The sequence below is a fragment of the Pinus tabuliformis genome, chromosome 4_1 (assembly GCF_031772625.1).
Source record: "Pinus tabuliformis cultivar Carrire ecotype Pingquan chromosome 4_1, CPIR1, whole genome shotgun sequence".
Classification (NCBI taxonomy): Eukaryota; Viridiplantae; Streptophyta; class Pinopsida; order Pinales; family Pinaceae; genus Pinus; species Pinus tabuliformis.
This window is the reverse complement of record NC_142303.1, coordinates 790,843,270-790,857,272: the sequence shown is the minus strand read 5'-3', so window position 1 is coordinate 790,857,272 and position 14,003 is coordinate 790,843,270. Positions and strand designations below refer to the sequence as shown.

The following is a 14,003-nucleotide window of genomic DNA, read 5'->3' as shown; positions in this document are numbered from 1 at the left end:
TTTTGATAGGCATTAACAATCCAACTAGTCACCAAAAATATCAAGATTGTGGATAAAACAACCATAGATGACCAAACACTATTAATAGATGGCTTGACAGGGTGACATTGCCCAATGAAAATGTTTGAAAAGGTGTCCTTCATGAAGGAGAAGTTAGTTATGCTCTCCAATGCCAGAAAAATGTCCAATAGGTTTTGAACAAATGTTGCATATGCTTATGCTTCATTGAATTGACTCTGTGTTATGTACTTCCCTTCACTATTTCATTTTCTAGTATCATTTCATGAGCATTTGAAGCTCTCTAGTAATTGTAAGAAGATAATGTAAATTTCCATAACTCATCAAAGAATAGTCAAAATTAATAAAAAGTTCCAGTTACTTACTTGATGAATAAGTCTGATTTGAATGGTACCATTAGAACATACATCTACCATAGATTCATACTTTGGTGGCCCAGAAAATGTATCACATACATAAGGGATATTTAGTGACTAGATATGTAGTGCCCACAAGCTAGAGATGTTTTTGTTCAATTGCAAATAATAAAAAATTAAATAAGCAATTGAAGCTTCTAGTAGAGTCAAACAATGTATAATTCAATGTCCTTGCTCATATTAGACCAAAGATTAGAGATAATCAAGAAAATGGATCAGAGGGGTTAGTTCAACCAACTAGATGCCAATGTTATTGGGCATTTGGCTAGTTCCATGCCTGATTAGAATTGAGAAATACTAGTACATTCCTTTAATTTGGAGTTGGACAGAATAAGTTCAGGGCTCAACTGTGGCTCTGTATTTATTAGAGAATAACTTTCTTACCATAGCTTAATAGGTTCACACCTTATTGATCAACTTAGAATTAACCATACCTAGCCTATCATAAGATGCACTTCTTCCTGAGCCTCTATAAGGTTGGAATAAGGAATATGTTGCTTGCAAATAAACACAAGGAATAATTGAATTCAAATATGTGTTATACAGGTTGCTTTGATAATCTTTCAAAGCTATGCATGATTCATTTGCAAATCTAAAGAGTAGAACAAACATGCCTGAGCAACAAGGAATTAACAAACAAATAGGTATTGCTCGTACAAGGTTCTCACAATGGTGTTCAATTTGTGGGAAGTGATTGGTTATGTGTGAATAGAAAAATAGATACCAAAAGTGAGCTAAGTGAGAATTGTTAACAAACAACAAATGAAAATAACCCTGCAGAGGAACACAAATTTCAGTTCTTACCATAAGAAACAGAATGTAGAAGATACCATACAACTTACAAGCTATTTCCATATTTTTTTACATACAGATCAATCTCAAGTTCAAATATAATGTTCAAGTATTTCTACACTATCATGGTTCTACCTTAACAATTGATTTATTAAGGATTAAGAGGGTAAAAAAATTCCAAACTTGCATGGATCTAGCCTAACCATTGATATATTAAGGATAAAGAGGGTAAAAAAACCCCAAGCTTGCAAACTTCTTTGCACTTAATAAATGTAGGTTAAGGTGGATCTAAGCTATCATGTATTTATATATAAACAAAGACACTAAGATCTCACCCTCCGCTAGAGTATCATGCTTCTTTTGGTGCAAGAACATTTTTTAAGTTAGATTAATGGCTTGCTGACTCTTATTGTTACAACTATTTAAGGCCATCTGCCATGACATGAAATGTACTTGCGAAATATTTGTTTTATAGGTTGTCAAGTGACTTAAAAAAAATACATGACGCCAATGTAGGAGTATAGCTGCATCAAAAGAAAGTGTGTTGGCTTATTAATTAAAACATATTGAATAATTGTATCCTAAAAAGTAGGATAGGAAGTATACACTACTTTGAGTTTTAGACATAAAATCACAAAAGGAGATAATTACCTATTGCAAAAATCACAAGAGCCAAAATGACCGATGTAAGAACAATAATTACAATATTTCTGCAAAATAAATATACAAATTGTAATTCAATTACATAAAAACATAAATCAAACCATTGGTTTCATTGAAAAGATTCATTTATTTCTTAAGGACATGGAAATCCAGATTTTTTTTGAAGCTAATAGATGAAAATCCATTTTTTTTTTGAGGCTAAGAACAAAAGAATCTGAAATATTGTTAAGCCAAACCTAGGAACTTTTTGGAGCTAAGAGTAAAATAATTTTACAATACTCTTAAGCTGATATCGATTTGATGCCAGCCTAAGCCGCAAATACCCTACTTATGCAGCCTAAGCCGCATATACCCACAGTATGCAAATAAAATTTCACGTCATATACATGTGTCCTAGGAATTCCAAAATTCCATACTTAGGAAACCTTCCATAAGTCAAGGTTTAAGGTTCCTTAAATAAACTCTATGCGGAAACATTCATTTAACTATTCCACAGGTTTTGACTTTGGGTTATTTCCCCTCTGGCGCTTATCAACCATACCTAGTCTTTAGACTTTGGTTAAACTCAAACTTAAACCATAATACATTAATTCCGCTCATTTCTATTATAACTCTCGTATAATAGAAATATTTCATAACCCATACTTAAAACCTTACCTTTCCGCCATTCTTCAAACCTTTGCACATATATCGATGCTCTCCTTAGCGCCTCAAATCTTTGTCGTCGATATCATTCCTCGATCCGACGGTTATCATGTCACCCGATCACCGACTAGCTTAGTTGATCTCCCATTGATCTGTCTCGCTTGATCCAATGGCTATCGTGTCACATGATCGCCAACTAGCTTTCCGATCTCCACCGTTGATCAATCTCGCTCGATCCAATGGCTGTCGTGCAATCTCGCGCGAAATCTTGCACGACCGATATCAGGTTGAGAGTGCACGAGAAAAGTAGTTTTCCCGTGCTACGTGTCGGCCGCTAAGGGTAATTGCGTGAAATTTTAGAATACTACTTTCCACCTTTAGGGCGCGTGAGAAACTACTTACCACTTATGAAGACCGTTCCGTCCTTCTGCACGTTTTCCACCCTTCTGTCGACACGTGACTTTAATCTCCCCCATTCATCTTCTTGACTTTATTTTGCGCAACTTAATATTAGTCGCCTATTGCGCACAATCTCGTCCATTGATTTGACTGATCTAACGGTTCCTGTACACTGTTACGTTGTTTTGTTTCATAATGTGTAATAGCCCATTCGACTTTCTATTTGTGTATTTGTTCTTGTGTAAACCTGTAACACTCTTCTTTGCACTTCATCTCTCTCGGATTCTTTTTGAATTCCCTACACACTTATGTTATGAAAATACTCTATCCACACACAATTTATCATTCAATTACTCAATCCACATCACAAAAACTCAGAAATTGAGTTATTTGTATTAATAAACAAACATTTACGCAGGGATTTCTTCTCGGCCTGATCTTCAATATCAGTGGCCTTCCTTTCTTCCCGTAGGCTTACAGACTAATTCTAACTACAAATAGTTGACTGAATAACCGACTAATTGATTGATTGATTACTGACTCCATGTGTTTTAGGCTTACGGTTATATAAAAGGTTATGTTAACCAATTTTGGTTCAGATCTGTAATCTGCTGAACTAAATCCTGAATATCTTCTAAGTCGACTTTTGACTCCAGTAATCCCTAAGAATCCTCTCTAGTTCCACAAATCACGAAACCAATTCATAATCTAAGGCTCACAATTGATTTCCAAATCTCTTAATCCCCACTAGTCACTCATTATCACTTATGTTCTCTTACGTTCGAGAGAAATTACAAGTATCCTCACAATATCTAATTAATTCCTATTCCAATCACTCCAAACATTAATAATTACATTAATTTGATACATAAGAATCCAACTTCCTTGAAAACACAAGACCCCCTAAGTTAACTAGAATATAATGAAATTGCTGAGCTGGATGCTCCTGCATCAGACTCCCAAGGTTAAAATAATCATGATCTCCTGATCATGTGCTTCCGACCTTTGTCTTCCTGGATCCCATACTTTGTTCTATAATTTGTCTTTGGTTGCTGTTGTTGTTTGTTGTTGTTCTCTAGGTTTCCACACCTTATGTTGCTTTGCCCCACTAGCTATGCTTTCATAGTCTGCTGTTGTCTTTATCTTGTTGTTGCTTGGCCTTCTTTCTGTTGTTTTCTTCTGAGGCACCTTCATCATCAATCTTATTATTCTTTCAATCTCTATGTCCAATTTAGCTTCTGACTGATAATTACTTTTCCATTTGTTGTTTTACTATGTCCACTCATCTTCAAACTGCTGTTTGCTATCTTCTCTTTGAAGTTGTTGGATTCTTACTACCGCCCTTTCATCCTTACCCTCTTGTTGCTATCCAAACAAGCTCTGTTCAATCTGCAAATTTACTTTCAAAAAGTAAATTGTCCTCCAATTTCCTTTATACTTGATTCCCCTCAAATACATCGCTATGTTGTTCATCAATTCCAGCATATTCTCTTTCCTCTTCTTTGACAACCCTCAGTAATTGTCCTTCACTTCCTTGATTGATTCTGACAATCAGTTTAACTTCTTCAAGCACGACATCTTCATGCTTTTCATCTTCCTCATTAGTATGTATGTCCTGGAAACTTCCAGTCTTCTTTAGTTCTAAAACTGACTCTTCAACTTGAAACATGTCTGTCTCATTTTCATCAAATCCTATAATCATAAAACGATTATCAAAATTAAAAATATAAGGCCTCATTACCTTTTCCCTTTTTGGTGACATCTCAATATGTTGCTCTGAGTTTTCCTTCAATTCCTTTGTCAACACATCAGTATGTTGATTTAAACTCTCCTTCATATCATCTGTTTCAATGATATCTCCCTGCTCTGGTTCACAATAATGAACTCCTCCTTCTATAATCTCAATTTGTTGAACTTTTATTACCATCCCCTTTTGCTTATGATTGTCATTCATGACAATTTCTTTGTCTTCCTTTTTCAATAATTTATCCTGAGTATACATCCTTCGCTTTTTCAACTTTCTTCTTTGAAAGTCTAATTTTCCATATAACTCAATAATTTCAACTGGAGTAGAATTTGGAAATTTCACACAACTTTCCAAACCTTCCTTTGTTATTGACCAATCATCAAATGTCCTTTCTCCCATTGCTAAATCTTTTGCATAAACTTCTTCTTTCTTTAATTCTGTGATTGTCTTTTCTTTGTCTTGAGACAAATTCATTAGATTACCTCTATGAGACAATATTCCTTCGTTCTTCATCAGAATAAGATCTTGATCTTCCATCTCTATGACAAATTTAAACGACTGTCTTCTCTCATTAAGTAACTCATCCATAGACTCTTTCTGCTGTAACCAATAAAATTCTTCCTCTTCTGTGAAATTTTCTTTGTCACCTTTTACTTCAAGATCTTCATCCATCCTGAAGACATATTTAAAAGTTGCTTTTCTCCTACAATACCTGCAATCGTACACAAATTATCAGTTTTAAAAACATGAGATCTTGTGGTCTCACTTAATGCTTCAGTCATCATATCTCCTTGCTGTCTTGAATTCTCATAATAATTCATAAGATCTTCCACAGATCTCCAGTCTTCATCTTCACCCAGAACTTCACCCTATTCTGCTTCACAAATGGAAGCTTCCATTTCCAACTCAGCTTCTCTAAGTTCTTCCACCAGCCACTTCACTTGCCTCTGTTGTAGCCTTCTCTGTAACTTAGACCATTTCACTGCCTCTTTCCTCAATACCCAAGCTTGTCTTTGGTTTCCCTCTAGTAGCATCCTTAATATATTGAATTGTTCTTTTAACTCTGCAATCTCCTTGTCACGCTCCTCTTGACTCATTCTCTTTCCATTTGCCTTGGCATCCTCCTTCTTCACTTTTCTTCTACTGTGGTCTTCCTCATAACCTCTATTATCTCTATTATGACTACAATAGTCATCTTCTTCTCTATCTTCATGAGTTCCTCACTCACTTACTATGAGCTGCATTAAAGCCTCTGTAACAACAAGTCCTCCCTGTTGCCACTTACCTCACCAAGATTTCCTCTGTACTTGGTCTTTTGGAAAGCACTTGGTTCTCTATTCTCTTGAACCTCTTTGAGCACTTCTCTCTGCTCCTTCTAGGCTTCAACTCATCTGCACCTTTTAAGAACACAATTGTCCTCTTGTATTCCAATCACAATGAAATACTAGGTTCTGACCACCTCTTCTTTCACTTAGAATTCTTACCAGCTTTCTTCATCCCTTAGCAATTCTACCCACATCCTATGTGGAATTTCCTTTATGATATTTCCATGAGCTGCAACAAAACCTATGCAGTAACAAGTCCCCCTTGCTACATGATACCTCACTAAGATTCTCTCCTTTGGGTTCAGTCTTTTGGCATCTCTCTGGTTCTCTCCTCTAGAACCAATTGAGCACTCCTTGCTCTAGGTTGTTGCAGTATTCTCACCTTCTTATTCCACTACCTTCAAGACCTCTGCATGATCTTGTTATACCATTCACCTGCACTTTGAATGGATTGTTCTTTGTTTCCTTTGCATCTGCAAATTCTGCTACACTTTATCTATGTGTGCCTACTGTTTGTCAGATTTAAAATATGATCTCCTCTTCCATGCATACACACCTTCAAAACATAACTATGTTATAAGATTTCTCAAAAACTTCTTACATGCATAATTTCCTTGTTCTGCTTTGATATTAAATGATGCCAGCCTAAGTCTCAAATACCCCACGTATGTAGCCTAAGGCGCAGATACCCTCAATATGCAAATAAAATTTCATGTCATATACATGTGTCCTAGGAATTCCAAAATTCCATACTTAGGAAACCTTCCATAAGTCAAGGTTTAAGGCTTCTTAAATAATCTATATGCGGAAACATTCATTTAACTATTCCACAAGTTTTGACTTTGGGTTATTTCCCCTTCGGCTCTTATCAACCATACCTAGTCTTTAGACTTTGGTTAAACTCAAACTTAAACCATAATACATTAATTTTTCTCATTTCTATTATAACTCTTGTATAATAGAAATATTTCATAACCCATACTTAAAACCTTACCTTTCCGCCATTCTTCAAACCTTTGCACATATATCAATGCTCTCCTTAGTGCCTTAAATCTCCGTTGTCGATCTCATTCCTTGATCCAATGGTTATCATGTCACCCGATCGCCGACTAGCTTAACCGATCTCCACTGTTGATTTGTCTCGCTTGATCCAATGGCTATCGCGTCACTCGCTCGCCAACTAGCTTGCGGATCTCCACTGTTGATCAATCCCGCTCGATCCAACGACTTTCATGAAATCTCACGTGAAATCTTGCACGACCGATATCAGGTCGAGAGCGCGCGAGAAAAGTAGTTTTCTCGTGCTATGTGTCGGCCGCTAAGGGTAATCGCGTGAAATTTTAGAATACTACTTTCCACCTTTAGGGCACGCGAGAAATTGCTTACCATTTACGAAGATCGTTCCATCCTTCTGCACGTTTTCCACCCTTCTATCGTCACGTTACTTTAATCTCCGCCATTCATATTCTTGACTTTATTTTGCGCGACTTAATCTTAGCCGCCTATCGCACACAATCTCATCCGTTGATTTGACTGATCCAATGGTTCCTGTACACTGTTACGTTCTTTTGTTTCGTAATTTGTAATAGCCCATTCGGCTTTCTACCTGTGTATTTATTCTTGTGTAAGCCCGTAGCACTCTTCTCTGATTATTTCTAAATTCCCTACACACTTATGTTATGCAAATACTCTATCCACACACAATTTATCATTCAATTACTCAATCCACATCACACAAACTCAGAAATCGAGTTATCTATATTAATAAACAAACATTTACACATGGATCTCTTCTCAACCTGATCTTCAATATCAGTGGCCTTTCCTTTCTGCTCGTAGGCTTATAGACTAATTCTAACTCTAACTAACTGATTGACTGCCCAACTGATTGACTGACTAATTGACTGACTGAGACTAACTGATTCACTGACTCTATGCCTTTTAGGCTTACGTTTATACAGAAGGTTCTGTTAACCAGTTCTGGTTTAGATCCGTAATCTGTTGAACTAAATCCTGAATATCTTCTAAGTCCACTTTTGACTCCAGTAATCCCTAAGAATCCTCTCTAGTTCCACAAATCATGAAACCAATTCCTAATCTAAGGCTTACAATTGATTTCCAAATCTCTCAATCCCCACTAATAACTCATCATCACTCATGTTCTCCTACATTCGAGAGAATTTAAAATTATCCTCACAATATATACTTAATTCCTATTCCAATCACTCAAAACATTACTAATTACATTAATTTGATACATAGGAATCCAACTTCCTTGAAAACACAAGACCCCCTAAGTTAACTAGAATATAATGAAATTACTGAGCTGGATGCTTCTGCATCATGATTGCTCATTTTTTGTCATAGACCCTATCATGTATGTTTGATGCTTCCTTGTCAAGTCTTTATGTTGTTGTATTCAAATGAAGATAAGCATTTTCATCATAAGGTTGCAATCAATCTTGTATTGTATTCAAGAAGATGTCACATTATAAATTGTGTGGTAGACACCTAATCCTCGATGGGTTAGTGTGGAAGCCGAATAGACAAAAGGACTCCAAGAGACCTTGGGATGTGAAACCCAACGGTCAAACCATGTACTATAAATGTATATCTCTTGTTAATAAAAAATTTATTCTCATGTTTTATCTTTCATATTTGTTGTTGCCATGTGTGTGTTTAACATGGTATCAGAGAAGGCGTATTCTTGCCCTGCATAATTTCTTTGAGCCATTTGTTTTATGGTCTTTATGAGCAGGTCCTATTTTTAGTATTCCTACCTTTGTAACTCCTTGTATCAGTGTTTCTGCCATATTTTCTCTTTGCGCCCTATGCTCTCCCTAGGTTGTGAATAATTTTCCTTGTTGCACTCTCTGCCATAATAATTTTCTGCGCCCTCTTCTCTGACCGACCTTTTTTATGCTACGCTACTCTGCTATAATATCTTTCTTGCATAATACCTTCTAGACGTTGCCAGAGGCGTTGGAGGAATTGTTAGTCATAATCGAGAGGCGTTGGAGGAATTGTCAGTCGTAATCGTTGGAGGTAGACAGAAGAATTTTAATCCCTGTCTTGCTCATCAAGATCAGTGGATTTTAGTGCCAAAATATGGGATCCGTTGATAGGAGATGAGTTGCACTGTTTTGTGCACAAGCACATTGTTCGAGCATGTGATTTTTCTGAGAGCGCAAGCCTTTTACTCACTGGAGGACATGAGAAAATACTCCATATTCACCTCGTTCTGATGAATATGTTCCAATGCTTGCTCTGCAATCTGAGAGTGGTTGTTATCAATATCTTCAATCAGTTCATTAATAGCCTCAATTACTCCATGCTTCAATTTCCAGCTCCTTGAGTTTTTGTCAGATTTGCTTTTTCCTTCAGACTCGCCTCCCGAAGAACCAGTGAGAGGAGCAGCTGTTGGGCTAGGTATAGATTCTAAAAGATTATGTAATGAGGGAGCTCGCAAAGCACTTCTAGATGCAACAGCAAGAGCAGCTGCAGATAATGCCGAAGAGTTATCATGCTGGGTATCATCCTCATCATCACTGCCAGCAGAGACACTTAAACCTCCAACACCCGTTGTTGCCAAAGACACATCCTCCTCGCGAATTATATGTAATATATGTCTCACAATGTTCCCAACAGATAGCTCAACTAGATTGGCAGCTATAAGTTGCACGCCCACTGACTTTACAGCTTCAATAAGTGAAGCTGCCTGATTTGAGTGTGGTACTCTTTGTTGAGAGATAACAGACCATAGAAGAACTGCAGTTTCTCTAGCAGTGGCATGTGAACCCTCAACCTACCGTCGCTTGAGCTTGACAACAAAATCATTAACTGCCGCCTGTAGGTCAGGAATTTTTGTCGCTGTATCTCAATAAGTGCTTTGAAGATATGAACGAGAATCCTTCTCCTGATCAATTCGTCATGGAATGGATACGCATACATCCAGAGTCTTTATTTCTTAGTCATTCTCATTGCATCACTTTCGTGATTGATTCCAGGAATAAATATTATTGTTAGTATATTTAACCTTTTGTCAGAAGTGTTTCTGCTCAACATCTAGGATTTGAGTGTGGAGACTTCCGTGAACAATTTTCGGAGCAACATTGCTACAGTAGGCATGTAGATATTGCTTGAGCGATGGAGATGGAGCAGGAGCAGTCTAGTTTCTTGAACACTGGTTGCCTGAGCAGTCTAGTTTCTTGAACGCTGCCCCATTGAGGTTTGAACGCTGTATATGTTAACGCAGTTCTTATATTTACGATGTCTTGTGTATTACATTGAATGCAACATGTATTGATCACTGCCCCATCCATTGAACGCTGAAACACGTTAACACCAGAGTGTGTTCCATTCGCCATTAACCCTCCACGCTGCTCGCTGTTGGGTAGACCTTACTGCCTGTTGGAATACCCCTGCCATCTGCTGTCCAAGAATACTGCTGTCCAAGAACACTGCTGTTCTGGTCAATTAACTCGATGACTGTGCTTGGTGCCTTTTTAATATTGGATTCATAATTTCTGCGTTGAATTCTTCTTATGAAGTGTGGAGTTCTCCTTATGATGTGCATGGAGGAAAGGATGACTGGTATTATTAATATTATTTATGCTTGCTGGGTCTAAAGTTGATATTAAATTAATATTTTGAAGTTCTTCCACAAGTATTTGTCCAAGCATATTATGTATTTACATGAGCCAACAACAAGGAATGCACCTACAACGTTTGATACAAAAACTGTTTGTTAAAATATTACAGTGGACCAAACCATACAAACTCAGGACTCTTTGTGGTTTTCTCTTAGTTATTCAGGTTGGGTTTCTTACTGTGGACTATTGTTTTCTTTGAAGAAAGTGGCAAGATCAGAGAATATTGATTCGTACCCTAGTCAAAGCATTTATATATGAGCTTTCAAGTACTGTCCATGACATGGTGCTATAGTTGTTGAAGTTTTAATAGCCATCATTTCTGCTTTGAAAGTGAAGGAGTATTTGAAGGATCCAAGCAAGTTTGCAATTGATGCTGCCCTAGTGTGGCATTGTATTTAAAACTCATTATAGTTTTTTGTCTACATATATATGCATTGATTTCTTGATTCGACTGCTACATAAAAGTTTGGCGGGCTGTATAAAGGCAATGTTTGTTTTATAAAAGTAGTCTTTTGTGGAGAAAAGTTTAGTCGGTTGTATTGTCAAAACATAATGTTGGTCAATTTTGTAATTGGTGCTTGCTGGTTGCACATTGATCATTTGCTGCACATTTATAAAGGATACTGTTGTGTACTATGAGTGATATTACTCTTCTGCATTGAGTAGTAGTTGTTTAGTTTTTTAAGGTGTAATTCTAACTTTGAGGAAAAAATGGCCAGAATCAATGAAGTATTAGAGTTCCTCAAAACTCTCATATTGTATACTACTCATGATACATTAAAAGTCAACAAAGTTTCTCTCACAGACATTCAGGTCTGTCTACAAAATGCACAAGAGAAAATTGATTTTTTGCAGCTCGAAACTCAACTACAGCAAAAGAATTAAAACAGAGGAATCATTCTGAACATGTTTCTGTTATGAACATTGAGATTGCAACCCATCAAAAGCAAGTCAATAATGTTATAGTTGGTTCAGATTTAGTACCCAATAAAGCAATAGTTGTACATGCAGATGCAGAAACTCAGTCCGCACTTCCCAAGCCCATCATCAGACCTTGGGAACAACTTGTTCACAACAAGCATAGAACTGGTCTTGGATATGAGAAGGAATTGTCCTTTCATATTCTAGACTACTCACATCCCATTCAGTTTTAGAGTGCTGGATTCATTCATGACAGTTCACCTCCAACTGTTACAGATTTTGCCCCTCTTCCACAGTAGCAACAACAACAACAGATTGTGAAATTCCAACACTGTGATTGAGTTGGCCATTTGAAATATCTCTGTTTTGGTCTTCATCCATGTAAGCACTGTCATAAAACCACCCATTCTTCACACAAATGCTTCAGAAATAAATGTCCTGCAAGAACAAAGATTCATCTTGGATGGATCACTTCTTGGCAATGGGCATCAACAACCAAGAAGATATTCCAATCACATGTCAGAACTTGTTCCAGAATATTGAACAGTCTTGCAGTTGATTTTTCTCCATCATCTCACCTTGTATCTGACAGGGGGCAGAAATGATGGTCATCTACAAGCTTTAAAGTCACATCAAGCGAGCCTGAGCCACGACCTGCCACATCAGTTTCAGAGTTGTAGCCAGAGACAAAGATGCCCCTGAACATGCCTTTAGTTGGTAATCTGGGACACTTCCTCTAGTAGAAGACTTCAGCTTCTTGCTAGTTTCAGAAGAATTCCATGAACAAAATTGAGAACACTTCCTCTAGCAGAAGACTTCATCTTCTTTCCAATTTTGGAAGAGTTCCAGGAATTGCATTAAGCATTCCAGAGTTGTTGGTCATCCTTAAACCATCACAGGTTGAGACTTCCCTTTTCAGGTTGAAGTTTTCCCCTTTTATGTGGGGCGAGACCTCCCTTTATTGGTTGAAGGTTTCCCTCTTCAAAACAATAGGAGCACTTCCTCTAGCAGAAGACACTAACTTCTTGCTAGTTTTGGAAGATTTCCGGGAACTACACTAAGCATTCCAGTGTTGGTGGTCATCCTTAAACCACCGCCTTTCAAACCAACATTTCAGAGAGCACCTTCAGCCTAGTGCTGCCATGCATTTTTGCACATTAGAGCTCCCTTCTTGGACTCATACATAACCCTTCGGATTAAGGGGGGGAATGTTGGACACCTAATCCTCAATGGGTTAGTGTGGAAGCGGAATAGACAAAAGGAGTCCAAGAGACCTTGGGATGTGAAACCCAAAGGTCAAACCATGTACTATAAATGTATATCTCTTGTTAATAAAAAATGTATTCTCATGTTTTTTCTTTCATATTTGTTGCTGCCATGTGTGTGTTTAACAGTTTTCTCCACCCTGTTTTCCCTTGTATGGAATTTATTGTTCACCAAGAACAATTTCAGAAGTAATATTGCAGTTTCATCTCTCGTAATTAACTAAGAGAAAAGTGCTTTTGCAATAATAATCTAATCATATATCCTTTGATATTATGAATAAGCTATTAGAAAAAATGCACAAGAAGTAAACCCCTACTTTGACCCCTTCAAATTAATTAAAAATAGAAATATATATCATTTTTATATAAACAAGAGTTGTAAGACTCAGACTCATTTATAAGACATTGAATTTATGTGAAAGCAACATAAACAATTCCTTTAAGAAGATAAAAATGTTAAAATGTGTGAACATTTAACTTTTCTGTAAGCCCGAAAAAATTCTTGTTGCAAAATTTAGAAACATCAATAAGAGAAACACAAAAACTTCAACATAAGCTTAAGGGTAATCAAAGATGCAAAGTTACATGACAACTATGGTGAGAAGGATGACAACCAAGAATGGCCATACATAGTACTGACTTGAATGAGGCTTGTATGTGTTAGTGTCAGTCTTTGCAGCCTTCCTCCAGTGATCAAAAATGCTCTTACAAAGTGATTTTAAGGTGTCAAGGTCAAATTTTTTCATTTCAAAGAGTCTTCAAGCAAAATTTGGTCACTAGGCATTAGGTCTAGGCTTTGTTTTCACTCCTTTCAAAGTTTTCCAAATGGCAGTCCATGTCATCATTCAGCTGAGTGTATCATCATTAGGATGGTTTTCATCATCATGTCAAGTTCCATTGGGTCATTTTACAACTTATTCATGCTTCAGTTGTGCCTTGGTAAGGTCCATTTCCCTCTCCTAGGGTTTTGGAGGTAATTTCACTTGGATGGTCAAATCATCGAAAAAATTTGTATCCTGATGTTCATACACCTTCCCCTATCATTAATGTACCTTATTAAACATTTCCCATCACTGAGATTCCACAATTCCTCATTTTTCCAGAAACCCTAGTTTCTTGCCACAACTTGGCAATTTTCTAGGCTAGGCCTGTGTTTTTCC

General features: G+C 37.0%; 1 pseudogene; it reads right to left on the bottom strand.

The window, feature by feature from the left end:
• Positions 1-9,201: 9,201 nt before the first annotated feature.
• Positions 9,202-10,372, bottom strand: LOC149178566 (uncharacterized; annotated as a pseudogene).
• Positions 10,373-14,003: the final 3,631 nt, after the last annotated feature.